General features: G+C 39.5%; 1 protein-coding gene across 1 annotated transcript in view; it reads left to right on the top strand.

Moving 5' to 3' along the window:
* The first annotated feature begins 552 nt into the window (after positions 1-552).
* LOC135105771 (cilia- and flagella-associated protein 45-like) overlaps positions 553-15,000 on the top strand; it is a 100,223-nt gene continuing 85,775 nt past the window's right edge. The window contains exon 1 of the mRNA XM_064014235.1: positions 553-644. The gene's annotated coding sequence lies outside the window, so the exon portion shown is untranslated. The remainder of the gene's footprint in view (positions 645-15,000) is intronic.

Genomic DNA, 15,000 nt, shown 5'->3' with positions numbered 1-15,000 from the left:
CCTCACTAAAGAAAGTACACAAGGACCAGTAAGACAGGCGCTGTAAAGCAAGTTTTACACAATCATCTGTGATTTGAAAGTGTTCATTGAAAAAATTCATCAATACACAGGCTGTACCTCAGCAGCTGGCAGGTGATAGGAGAGACAGGAGATGGTGGCGCAAGCTTCGGTAACACGTGACGTAAGCAACAAGGAACGGAGGGAATGGTTCTTCACCAGTGAAGCTTATAAATAGAATAGATGCATCTTTTCATGCATAAAGCAAAAGTAATTCATATACACTAAGATTAAGATAAGCATATACTGAAAGCTAACAAAGCTAGAAAAAAAGGGGAACTAAAGTACAATAAAACAAAGCAAAAAATAGTCATTCATGAAACTTGCACAATAACGTTTGACTAAACTTGAGAAGAACCCCATAACAGTCAAAGGATTAAATAAGAACAGGGAAAATGGGACCACAGACCGATAAATTAAGATAAATTAAGATAGGGTAAAATATCACAATAATTTACGTACCGTTGAAAAAAAACAAAAGCGATTGACGACCATCAACGTAGTCTGGCGGCACGAGTTACTTGTCATTGTGTTTACGTCAAGTATTTGCCTCATTTCTTCGCCGTTACTTTTTCCTGAGCCTTATGGTGAGTACAGATGATATGTTACGGTCTCGTGGTGATGTACAGTGACTACAGTGCATGAGGAACTTGTGGTGATCGTAGAAATATGAAGAAAAGACGAGGTGAGGGGGTGTAGTGTGCCTCTGTCCAGCACAATATGAGTTTATTTTGCTTCATTGAGTAATATGGTTGTTCTTATTAATAGTTCAGATATTTTGGCGAGATGTTGTAATTGCAGTGCATTGGGGGGTGAAGGGGTTGAAACTTACGTCTTATCTCAGAATTATCAGGAGGGACAGGAGTGTTTAACCTCGCTTACCTTTACAAGTGTAGAGATCAACAAAGTAATTACCTATAACTCTGGTTGTTGGTTATGTGCCTTCATGTGTATGTATTGGATTATAATGTGATTGATGTGGGGTAGTGTCGCGTGATTGAAGTTTCAAAGGATAAGAACAACCCGTCTTTAGTGGAGACCAGAAAGCCAGATTATGAACGGTAACGTGTCCACAAAGACGTAGTCTGTTTGCACTTATCGAGACAGTTTACTTATATATACTGTCCTAGGCTTAACCTGCTCTACTATTCTTAATCATTTTACTGCTGTGGCATCTCACGCTAAATAAAATGATTAAGTACAAATTTCCTAGGCTTCATTTGTTATTTTGTCCGTAACCTTTTTTACTGACACTAGGCTTGACGTGTTATATTATTGTTTATCCTTTTATTGTGACTAAGCTTGATCTGTTATATCATTCTTAATCCTTCTACTGCTCTAGTATCTCACGCTTAATGAAATGATTCAGTTCAAGTTTAGAGTATGTTTCAAAGAGACAGCTGATAACAAAATAGGTGATGGAGATGCTGAAAGATTTTGGCACCTGTAGTCCAATGAAATTATGCAGGGTTACTCAGCAGGTATCATTGTATCATTTGCATCCAAAAGGATTAACGATTTTTACACCCTTCTGTGAATGGTTCCTAACATATTAGTTTAAATTAGGAACGTGGTAAGAAACATTAATTAATTAATGGTAACAAACATTAACTGGAAAATTAATTGGAGCGCCAAATACAAATATCCTGCCGTGAGACGGGAGAGACCTATTGCACCAGCCCTCCCATCTCACAGAAGGATATTTGGCGCTCCAATTAATTTTCTTGTCTCACCAGTGACGTCACTAATGAAGCACTCACTCCTCAGACAGATGCGTGAAACAGGTATTGTGACCCCGGCACTACCCACTACACAATAGAGTATTAACGTTAACTTCTTCCTCCTCTTCTTGTCAACTTTTCTCCCGAAAGGAAAGCTTATGCACAGAAATTATATTCTTGTATTCGTTAAGTTTTCACATACTCGTAACTACCTGTATGATTTACAGTCGAATGTATATATTTAGGAAAAGTTATTATGTTTCAAAGGAGTAAAAAGTTTCTCGAAACATCCGTGGTCCATCATGACCACACAGAGCTTTTGTCGTGTCGTGTTGCTGGGTAAGACTCGTACGCTAAACTCGGCATGATTTTGATGTGTTGTAATTTGAAGACAAAAGATTCCCGCATTAGGGCGGCACTAATGCCAAGTTGAGCTCAATCTAGGAATCGTATCCTGTTTCGAAGCCTCATAAACAGGAGGTAGTGGAAGTTAATGGAGGTTTTCAGAGGTGTTTCCATGATTCTAGTAATACTTGAACAGGATTCTGTGCCACTGATGGGAAAAGACATCGTGAGAAAACTAACTAATGAACTCTGGCTTTTGAAAATAGTTCTCATGAGAGAACAAACCGTCTGAATACGAATCTCGATGTCTACGGGAGTGTGGGAGGCGGGAGGACCAGGACATCCCAGTGAAGTGCTCGATCGATAACACAGGAGAAAGAGGAGAAATAGACTGATATTACTGTGGAGATTTTGGCTGCAAGGAATTTAAGTGAGGGAACTTAGATGGAAAGATCGTTGTATTTACAATGCGAAACTTTTTAATCCAGCAGACCTCAAGAAATACAAAATAGTAAGACGGGTGCTCAGAATTGGATACTGTATCTAACTTGACGTAAATGTCGTGCAGGATGTGAGATATCAGAGAGAGAGAGAGAGAGAGAGAGAGAGAGAGAGAGAGAGAGAGAGAGAGAGAGAGAGAGAGAGGCAAACACACACACACACACACACACACACACACACACACACACACACACACACACACACACACACACACACACACACACACACACACACATAAACAAACAAACAAACAAACAAACAAACACACACACACACACACACACACACACACACACACACACACACACACACACACACACACACACACACACACACACACACACACACACACACACACACACACACACACACACACACACATAAACAAACAAACAAACACACACACACACACACTCACACACACACACACACACACACACACACACACACACACACACACACACACACACACACACACACACACACTGAGAAAGAGAGAGAGAGAGAGAGAGAGAGAGAGAGAGAGAGAGAGAGAGAGAGAGAGAGAGAGAGAGAGAGAGAGAGAGAGGAAGGGAGGGAGGGAGGGAGGGAAGGAGGGAAGGAGGGAGAGAGAGAGAGAGAGAGAGAGAGAGAGAGAGAGAGAGAGAGAGAGAGAGAGAGAGAGAGAGAGAGAGAGAGAGAGAGAGAGAGAGGGAAGGAGGGAGAGAGAGAGAGAGAGAGAGAGAGAGAGAGAGAGAGAGAGAGAGAGAGAGAGAGAGAGAGAGAGGGAAGGAGGGAAGGAGAGAGAGAGAGAGAGAGAGAGAGAGAGAGAGAGAGAGAGAGAGAGAGAGAGAGAGAGAGAGAGAGAGAGAGAGAGAGAGAGACTCCTTCTTCCTCTCAAGCCTTGCGGAACCAAAAGATTTCCAATTCCGCCGGAAACTTTACCAATCAGAAGCAGAATGGCGGGAGTTTGAGGAGCACAATGGCCACCAAGCCGACGGGGAAAGAGGGAATCCAGGACAGCCTCCCTGGGCGTGCTGGACCAAACAGGCACACCCCCACCAGCGCAGGTCAACACTCAGGACGTCCTTCCCTCATGCCTCTATAGTCTATAATGATCCCTTGTACTTTCTCACTTCTCTGTACCAAGTGAAGTTGTCGAGAAATAGGGTAATTTACATAGGTCTAAGATGTCTCTACGTTATAGAACCGTATTTTGAAGCACCTCTGCCCGCACCTCCACTACTTTTCAATAGGTTCTAGTTGAAGTTACACGGTTTTTTCTTTGTTTATTTATTTATTTTTTCGCTTCTAGTGACTGATTAACAGAATTTCTGCATTATTAACAGAAGAAACACTCTTGAGAACAAGGCTAATCATCTCTGTGGCCTTCGAAAATAATAGTGGCGAGGGAGCAGAGCGTTTCTAAATATGGCCCTTAGTTTATACCAAGCCCTTGCACTTCGTCACCCCTTGGTACTGAGTGACGCTGCCGAAGAAGATCAGGGGAGGAAGTTTAGATCTAAGATACCTCAACATAACAGTCTATACTCACCCCTCGTACTGCTTCCTCACCCCTCTGTTCTGAGTGATACCGCCGAGGAAGAATAAGAAGGGAAGTTTTGGTTCAAGACGTAAAAAGTGAAAGTAAAAAATCGGGATTCCATATACAATAACGCTGAAGTGGCGGGATATTGCTGCCTTGTGTGTCTTGATTTCTGTGTATTGTTTTTTTTTTTTTTTTATTGTTTGAGCGTGGGTATATTTTGATGTTTGTGCGTGTGGAGGGTGTTGATTTTATTTATTGTTATTTATTTGTTTATTTATTTTGTTTTTGTTTGGCTGATTGATTGATTAATTGGTGTTACTGTTATTGTTTACTTATTTCTTATTTGTTTGTTTCTTCCTTTTATTTTTTTTCTTTATTTGTTTATTTATTCATTTGCTTATTCATTTGTCTGTTTTTTTTTTTTTATACCAAGCTATCTATCTATTTATGTATCTGTCTTCTGTATTTATCTATCTACCTACCTATATGTCAGTCTGTCTGTCTATCTTATTTTACACACATTTTTTTTTTTTTTTTAATCCTGTGTTACCGCGTTGTATTAAGTTCTCAGCCTTATAATGACCTTACTCTTAACCCCATCACTGGACCAAATTTCACATGAGATGCGCGTTTATTCATCTGCTCACCGCCATGACTCTCAACTCCCTGCCCTACTGCATAAAGCAAAAGGAAGTACACAACACCACCGAGATGTAATGAAATACTAAAAAAAATATATATAATAAACAAATAAATAAATAAATAGAATAAATAAACTAACCCTGCCCACTATTCTAAAGGAAACATACAAAAAAAAAAAAGAAACAGTGATATACAGAGGGATGATAATAAATGAAAAAATAAATAAATAAATAAAAAAAGGAAGAAAACTGCAACTCTAGGCACTATTAGTCAAGAAAATTACCATAAAAATGTGCAGTGAAAATTAACCCCCACGATCTTACCTGGCGTCAAATAACACGTAATCATCACCTGGCGGGTCCGAGGCTCCGGGCTGCGGTGGGCGGAATCACATTTGCAGCAAGCGCAGTGTGGGTAGATCATGTCCGTTATATACTTGCCACAGTAATCGGATCTCGTGCCATGGTTAAAAATTCATGCTTCATCTTGCCGTGCGTGGCCGCCAGGACCCTGCCACCCTCCCCCTGCCACCGCCACCACCACCGCCACCACGAAGGGCTGTTCAGGCCTGTCTAATGCTTGCTGTTACTCGCCATTGGTTCTTACTGGTCACTGTGACGCTTTATTTTTATTTTGTATTTATTTTATTTGTTTGTTTATTTATTTATTTATCTTTTTTTTTTTTTCATTTAGTTCTTGTCTTCGATCTCCTGTCTGTTTTTTTGTCATACAGTGCCATGCTTTTTTTTGCTTGATAGTGTGTTTTTCTTGTTAAATAATGTGTTCAGTGTAGCAACCGACAGCGAACAGGTAAAGATTCATGCTGCATTATAATGGTGATGATGATGAGGATGGCGGTGGTGATGGTGGTGGTAGTAATGGTGAGGATAATGATGATGGTGATGATGTTAATAGTGGTGATAATAATGATAATTATCTTTATTTTAATAACAATAATGATAATAATAATAATAATAATAATAATAATAATAATAATAATAATTATTATTATTATTATTATTATTATTATTATTATTATTATTATTATTATTATTATTATTATCATTATTATTATTATTATTATTAGTAGTAGTAGTAGTAGTAGTAGTAGTAGTAGTAGTAGTAGTCACAGTAGTAGTAGTAGTAGTAGTAGTAGTAGTTGTAGTAGTAGTAGTATTTACTACTACTACTACTACTACTACTACTACTACTACTACTACTACTACTACTACTACTACTACTACTACTACTACTACTACTACTATTACTACTACTACTACCACTACTACTACTACTACTACTGCTGCTGCTGCTGCTGCTGCTGCTGCTGCTGCTGCAATATATATATATATATATATATATATATATATATATATATATATATATATATATATATATATATATATATATATATATATATATATATATATATATATATTCACAACAAATAGAACTTGGATAATTAATGGGACTCTGCGTCACCCAGTGAATAACTCATGCTAATGATGAATCCTCCTACTCATATACAGACGTAGTCTAGGGAGTTTTGGACACCAGCTCCCTATTAACTCTACACTAGCAACTTCATTTCTGATTCTGTTCCAATCATCTGTCACTCTTTTTGGAAATCAGTGTCTTCCTATCTCTCTTTTTTTTCAGTATAATTTTATCAAGGTTGAACCCGTTGTTTCCAGTTCTGTTGTGATTTAATCACACCACTGGTGCAGCCCTTTTACTACAAGTGTTCTTAATGATGTCAAGAGGTTCAGTGAATTCCGTGTTTACAAATTTTTAGAAATTGTTAAAAGGAATAATGAAGTGTGGGTTATCTGGTGTTCTACAGTCTCATGTTGTTGTGTTCACATGTTCTCTAAGAGCAGAGCAAAAACAGAGGTGCGATACGTGGAGGTGGTTGATATATACTTTTTTTTTTTTTTATGAGCGAGTATGTATGTATATATTTATCTTTGTATTCATTTATATTTTATTTTATTTATTTACTCATTTATTTATTTACTTTTTGGTAACGTTTATGGAATATGACATCATTACTTCTGGCAACTGTTCCCTTCATCATTCTCTTTATCTTTTCTTGTTTTTCTTTTTTTCTATAAATTATGCATCTTATTTCCTTTGTCTCCTGAGTATCTTTTTATCACGACAGTTTAGCCTCGTTTTTATCCTCTTCTTTCCTGTCCTTTGTCCTTCACGTGTAAATTCAACTTCTCCTTTTCCTTCAGTCTCCCTTATCATGTTTCAAATACTTGCCTGACTGTTTCCTCTTGTGACTGAACTGTATATATCTATTTCCTGCATTTCACTGTACTCTCTCTCTCTCTCTCTCTCTCTCTCTCTCTCTCTCTCTCTCTCTCTCTCTCTCTCTCTCTCTCTCGATTTCATATTTAATGTGTGGTGCTTACCATCCTTTGATTGTTTTTTTTATTTATGTATTATTTTTTCTCCATTTATATATGATTTACTTTTTTTTTACTTGTTAATTTTGTTTTCGAAACTGCAATGTGTGTGTGTGTGTGTGTGTGTGTGTGTGTGTGTGTGTGTGTGTGTGTGTGTGTGTGTGTGTGTTTATTTATTTGTACTTCCCTATCTGTGTGTGTGTGTGTGTGTGTGTGTGTGTGTGTGTGTGTGTGTGTGTGTGTGTGTGTGTGTGTGTGTGTGTGTGTGTGTGTGTGTGTGTGTGTGTGTTTGTTTATTTATTTGTACTTCCCTATCTGTGTGTGTGTGTGTGTGTGTGTGTGTGTGTGTGTGTGTGTGTGTGTGTGTGTGTGTGTGTGTGTGTGTGTGTGTGTGTGTGTGTGTGTGTGTGTGTGTGTGTGTGTGTTTATTTATTTGTACTTCCCTATCTGTGTGTGTGTGTGTGTGTGTGTGTGTGTGTGTGTGTGTGTGTGTGTGTGTGTGTGTGTGTGTGTGTGTGTGTGTGTGTGCTTATTTATTTGTACTTCCCTATCTGTGTGTGTGTGTGTGTGTGTGTGTGTGTGTGTGTGTGTGTGTGTGTGTGTGTGTGTGTGTGTGTGTGTGTGTGTGTGTGTGTGTGTGTGTGTGTGTGTGTGTGCACGCTCGCCAGCCTGTGAGTCTGTTTTAATGACTCAAGGAGTCCTGCCAAAGGTTCAAAAAAGGAAGAAAAAATAAAAACAAAACACATTTTGCGGCTTCCTCCTCTACCCTTCCACGTCTCCTCCCACCTTCTCTAAAAGAAAAAAAAAAAAAAAGGAAAAGAAAAAAATAGAAAAAATTAACCACTGGAGTCCAAAATTACATCATTGTGTGTGTGTGTGTGTGTGTGTGTGTGTGTGTGTGTGTGTGTGTGTGTGTGTGTGTGTGTGTGTGCGTGCGTGCGCGTGTGCGTGCGTGCGTGCGTGCGTGTGTGTGCGTGCCTGCGTACGCGCGCGCGCGCCTGCGTGTGGTGCATATGGCTTGGTGCAGCTGCAGCACTAAAGGGTAATAGCGCTAGCACGTACGTACATAGCTCCTGCCGCGGGAATCGTTCAGGACGACACGAGCAATAATAACCTGTCACCACGCAGCCATAAATATCTGATGACGAGGAATCACACCAGGACCTTCATCCTCCCCTCCCCTTCCCTACCCTTCCCTACCCTTCCCCCCCTTCACCTCCCCTGCCCCTCTCGCGCCGTCAGCAGCAGTAATACATAATAAATGAGTTCTTCATCACTGGATCTAAACAAGCTCGTGTAGCGCTGAGGTTAATTTGAACGCCCGTGTGATTGTGTGATTGGCTTCCGCTTAGCGAGCTCGTGCGTGCATCCAGCCCTGTCAGGATTCTGCTCTCACTCCCGAAAACACACACACACACACACACACACACACACACACACACACACACACACACACACACACACACACACACACACACACACACACACACACACACACACACACACACACACACACACACACACACACACGCACACAAAAAAAAATGCATATATACCACTTGCAAATAAATCGAGCAGCGCGTGTTTGGAACATAGTAATAATGGTGATTTGTCGAGGTTTGTTCCTCCTATGAAGGAAAGAAAAAAATGTGCTGACTTGCTTACTCGCACGTCCAAAAGATTATAGCGTATGTCAGGATTCTGCTCTGCCGAAAAAAAAAAAATAATAATAATAATAATTATATGTCATTTGCAAATAAAGCGAGCATCTGGTGTTTGGAATATACTAGTAACGATAATTTGTTGACATATGCTCAGTTCCTAGAACAAAAAAAAAAAAAAATGTGTTAACTTACAATCTGCTGTTACTTTAGAAAATATTGAACGAGCACCAGATGTTTGGAATATAATAAACCGTGTGTTTTATTTAGATTTATTCTGCCTCTAAAAAGACTCACTTACAGCTGGCAAAAAACGTCTACGTCAATCGTAGACGAGCTAAACTAGGTAAAAAAGTAATAAACAAACAAAATGTGCATGGATGCGTGTATGGTTGCCTCTTCAGGAAGCAGAAACCTTCCTTGAAGCACGCGTCATCTTTGTGGTCTGTATCTTTGTGGCTTCGTATGCTCCCAGTTATAAATTCCTCTTAGACACATGTACACCGAGGATGCTTCATTGCGTCCTTATAGGAATTTAGGTTTGGTTTAAGTAACGAGGGCCTCCAGAATATAAGTACTGATTTAGACATGCGAGACACTGTTAACTGTTATAAAAAAAAAAAAATTCAGTGTCAGTCGTCAGTTTATCTAATATTTTAAAACTAAGAAATATCACATGTTATCTTGCAAAAAATAAATAAATAAATAAATAATGTTTAGCTTCGGATACTCATTTGCCGTCCACTATGAACTTTGATTTGAGTACAGAAGTTAACGGTAGCCTGTTCCGTGAAGACGATCGGGTTCGCTTGACTGATGCAGACAGAAAGAGACGATGGAACGAACAAGACATTCCTTAGAGGGGCGTAGGTTAGGAGAGCGTCTGACAGAGGTATGTAAGTGGCACAGGAGGTATAACAAAGGTGACTTAAACAAAATCTTTAGCGTTAGTAATCATCATAGGACAAGAAATAACGGGTTCAAATTTGGTTTTAAAAGAGAGATCGGAAGGAATTGATTCTCAAATATAGTAGCAGATGAATGGAATAGACTCAGGTGTTAATTGGCGAGCCATTAGGAAGCCTGAAGGGAAGATTAGACAGATTTATGGATGAAATCAGTATGTAAGTTGCTGGGTTTTTTATACAGGAACTGCCACGTGAAGGACTAATGGCTTCTTACAGCTTCCCTTATGTTCTTATGTTTTTATGTTCTTAAAGACCACGGAAACCCTAGATATCACCGGGGAGGTGGCAGAGTGGCGGTGCCTTTATGCTGGATTGGGTGACAGCTCTCTCTCACCGTGTCCTTGGGGTTAAGAGTTAGTTAGGAAGAGTTACTGTAATTTGGAAAAAAAAAATGAAGCTGTAGGCACTGAAAGGGTTGAACTATTCCGCAACTCCTTTTGTTGTCAGGGCATCTTTGGAAATTGTGTTCTAAATGTGCGTCAGACGTTTTATTTCTATATTTCTTATGTATTTTTTTATTGTCAATGTTAATTTTTTGTTTGTTTATACTTTATTTATCTGTTTATTTATTTGTTTATTTATTTATGTATTTATGTATTTATTTATTTTTATTTGTTTATTTATTCATTTATTTTTTACTTGGAGACCCATAGCAGTCACAGAGTCAGCCCGCGTCCTGACCCGTTCCCAAATTTTACAATATTTCCTTTCTTTCTCCCAGAGGTCTACCATGAACTACAGTGCACCCATCCACCAAGTACTTTACCAATTTCAAGATATGTATACTTCGCATCAGTTACCGTTGCTATTAGCGGCATCAGACACTCACGTGGAATAGTAAAGAAGATTTGTGAGACATGTTTTTCGTTATATTTATGTGAATCTAAAAGATTGTTTCAAATATATTTCGCTATGTTGGATTCAAGATTTTTATTTTTTTTTTCATTTTTTTATTTATTTTTATCTATCTATCTATTTATTTTATTTATTTTTTTTTTTTTTTTCGTGGATGAAATTAAGTGGACGGTGAAATAAACAGTAAATCATCAGTAAGTTGGTTCCTTTCTCAACAGTTTAGTGTGTGATAGTCTTCCTTTTTTTTATTATTATTTATTGTATTGTTGAGCTCTAGCCAAAAAATAATTTCAGTTTGTATTCTACAACTAATTGACATTGAAGTTATCTATCCATCTATCTAGCTGTCTTTTTATGTTTATCAATAATTATGAACAGAGATTTACTGATAACTTCTTTACTTTTAATATTTAATGAATTATACTCGAATTTTCTCTTTAGCGTGTGACAAAAGACTGGCCAAGAGCAAAAGGAGGAAAAAATACTACATACATACATTAGATTAATAAGAAGACCCGCCTAGATCCGCTTTGTTTACCGAGCATCCTTAAGGGAAATCAGTCTGATCATGTCATCCAGTCAACTTCCTGTTTCTTTCCTTTGATCCCTGTCTGGTATCGAAGACTTTTAATGTAATCTAATGTGATCTTACATAAGCGTATCTATCGGGAGAAAGTATTCATTGAAATTTTAGCCTCACTCATCCTTCCCGCTGTCTACTAATTAATACTTCACACGCTGTTTTGAACGATTTTATTCTGTCTTAAGTCCATATTTTAAAATGTGTAAGACTCACATAAGGACTGTTTTCAGAGGCCATGGTGGTGATTAGTCGGGTTCACGTTTTTTTTTTTTTCTACTAATAATGCAGATTTCTTGTTAAACAATCAAATAGATAGACAAACGAAAATACAGACAGACATACAGAGAGACAGACAGAGAGAGAGAGATACAGAGAGGTAGGCAGATGGTTAGACAGGTCGGTAGGAAGGTAAATGCATCCATGATTTTTCTGCCATTGTGCAATTTTTTCACCGCCCCAGAATGAAAAAAAAAAAAAAAAAAGTTGGATCCCCAGAATGGTTAAGCGTCCACGTTTACTGGTAGTTAGCGGAATGGCAGTAACGCTAACCAATGCCTACCCTTGTCCGTAGCCCTTGTCCTCCAGTGAGCCAGGCAGACACGTCGAGCATAAAGCACAAAAGTTACATGCCCCGCGTAGTAATGTGATAGTCGCGCTGCTTCAGCAAAGCACGCGTGCCTCTCTTTCGCCGTACAGAATGCTGTTATCAGATCGTCGAGTAGCAGAGGAGCACCGTAATTACGCGAGGGCGGGTGATTCAGGCAGCACAACACAGGTGGCGCCCTCGAGTCGTTAGTGAGGTGCGTGGAGGGGTAGGGAGGGAGGGTGTCCCGTGCCGAGCGGGGCTGTTACCGGGACCTTCGTATCTCACAACCAAATTGGTAAAATGAATACAATTTCAATCCTTCTCGGCTGGAAATTGAATCGAACCCGCGTCTTGGCGTCCGCATTATGGTTTCTTTACATACGGCGGCGGTGCCGCGGGACACTGGGTCTTGCCGCCCAGGCAGGTAGGGCTCACTTCTCCCCGCCCCGCTCGCACGCTGCTTCCCAAGTTGATTAACATCCATGAAAGGCTGGGATTCTTTGCTGTATAAAAATCACATCACGTAATTAACCTCTTTTGAGGGACTCAAAAGAATTCGGCAGACCTACCGCCATTGAAGGCCAGCCCGATCCAGGTGACGCCCGTCTCTCCCCCTGACACAAGGTCGACTCACCGCGCCCCGCACACGACCCTGCGTGGCGGGAAGCACCGCTAAACACCGCCTTCCTCGCGGGGAGCGGAGGGGCGCTTCTCCCCTAACGGCGGTCACAGCACGCGTTGCTGGAAACCTCGAGGCGACGAAAGGACCCGTCGGGAGTCTTTGGGACGGTATTGCAGAATTAAAAAGATGCTGTGACTAAGATAGTATTAATTATTTCCCAGCACTGGAGTCTTTACCTGAGCGGCACCTTGTAATCTGCCGTCCCCCTCCCTCCATTCACTCTTTCGCCAAGCTTTCACCTGTCTACCACCTCGCCGCTATACAGGGTTGACGCCCAACACGTGGCCCACCCCAGTCAATCACCAAGATTATGAGGGGGACAAAAAATGTGGCCACTCATAACTTTGATATGATGAGTCAGGCTTCACTTCTGGGAACACCAAAAACGTGAATATCTGCTGTTCTTCTAACCGTCAAGACACACACCCTTGCTTTTCTTCACACCCTTTATACTTGTACCATCCCTTTTCTCTGGTGTAATAGAATCTCACCCGTCTTATTCTGGCAGGCTAGACTACATCAATTTTTGGGGGATGTTATATAGTAATGTACTTCATTGTTACAGATATCATCACGTAACAATTATTTATTTTATTTATTTATTTATTTATTTATTTATTTATTTATTTATTTATTTCAAGAGAGAGAGTGAGTTTAGAGGTTGTAGGTACACGTGGTAGTGAAATGAGGCTAGGTAAAATTTATAAACGATGACAATGTAAATGATAGATAAATATATAATTCTACATTCCATAAAAAAATTAAAAAGAGTTTCGTCTATTAGGAGACGTTTACAATTCAGGAAATTCAGCTTTCAGTTTTATTAATTTTATTCAGCTTCATAATTTTTTTTGTGGTCTAAGAAAACACACGTTCTGGTCCCACACCTCAGAGTTTCAGCCTTAACTCACTCCTCTTAACTCCACTCACAACCATCCTTTTAACTCCACTCACAACCATCCTTTTAACTCCACTCACAGCCGTCCACTTAACTCCACTCACAGCCATCCACTTAACTCCACTCACAACCATCCACTTAACTCCACTCACAACCATCCACTTACCTCCACTCACAACCATCCACTTAACTCCACTCACAGCCATCCACTTAACTCCACTCACAACCATCCACTTAACTCCACTCACAGCCATCCACTCAACTCCACTCACAACCATCCACTTAACTCCACTCATCCATCCTTTCATTCCTAGACCCTGCCACCACCCTCGGGCTGCGTCCATTAGAGGTCGCCACAGCAGTCCTCACATCACCTTGTCTTCACTATCCTCTGTTACACTCATCATGTTTTGAGTTGCTGGCGTTCGGGATCTGCTTTAAAATTAAGTTTTAAGTTACTGTTTTTTTTAGGTTTATTTTATGATTAGGTTTTTAAGTTGATAGTTTTTTTTTGGGATTTGTTTCAAGAGATTTCAAGTTGCTGGCTTTCAGGTTGTATTTTATGATTAAGGTTATCATTGCTAGTTTTTATGGTCGTAAAGTTATTATTATTTTTTTTTCTTTATGGACAATAACGGTATGAAATAATGTGACACTTTGGACAACTTTGTAGGGAATAGACTAATAATAATAATAATAATAATAATAATAATAATAATAATAATAATAATAATAATAATAATAATATTCCTCCAGTACATCCATAAATCTTTTTAGTCCCCTCTTCCTCCTGTATTCCTTCAATGCTCCCATAAATATTCTCTTTGGTCCTCTCTTCCTCCTGCCAAGTGGGTCTATCACCAGCATTCTCCTCAATACGTCTGTACTTGTCTCCTCTGCACATGGTCAGACCACCTCAGTTTCACCTCTGCCTTTCTCCCTGCACTGTATGTTTCAGCTACATTAGGGACTGTATGTGCATCTCTTTATGAACACTCACTGCTTGGAACTTCTTCATATTTCCATCGTTAGGTATTGGTAATGGAGTGACACATTCCTAATCATATTCAGTAATGAGAGAGAGAGAGAGAGAGAGAGAGAGAGAGAGAGAGAGAGAGAGAGAGAGAGAGAGAGAGAGAGAGAGAGAGAGAGAGAGAGAGAGAGAGAGAGAGAGAGAGAGAGTTTTATCTTCTTCTTCTTCTTCTTCTTCTTCTTCTTCTTCTTCTTCTTCTTCTTCTTCTTCTTCTTCTTCTTCTTCTTCTTCTTCCTTCTCCTCCTCTTCTTCTTCCTCTTCTTCTTCATCTCTAGGATACAGAAGTATTTAAGAGACCGTAGTACAAAAACAAATGTCCAAAAAAAAACTAAATAAATATGGAAACATTTATTTTGGCAGTGGAAAGCAATTAACTCCCTGATGTCTTGTTTTTATCTTCGCATGATTTGGGTTTTTGCTTAGTTTCATATGCTACAGAGGCTGGTCGGAGATTACAAAAAGGCTTAATTGACAGCACCGAAAAATTGAGTAGAAAAAGGATTCCAGTTGATTTGGCCAGTTTAGT

This window comes from Scylla paramamosain, chromosome 12, assembly GCF_035594125.1.
Source record: "Scylla paramamosain isolate STU-SP2022 chromosome 12, ASM3559412v1, whole genome shotgun sequence".
Classification (NCBI taxonomy): domain Eukaryota; kingdom Metazoa; phylum Arthropoda; class Malacostraca; order Decapoda; family Portunidae; genus Scylla; species Scylla paramamosain.
This window is presented reverse-complemented; position numbering and strand designations above follow the sequence as displayed.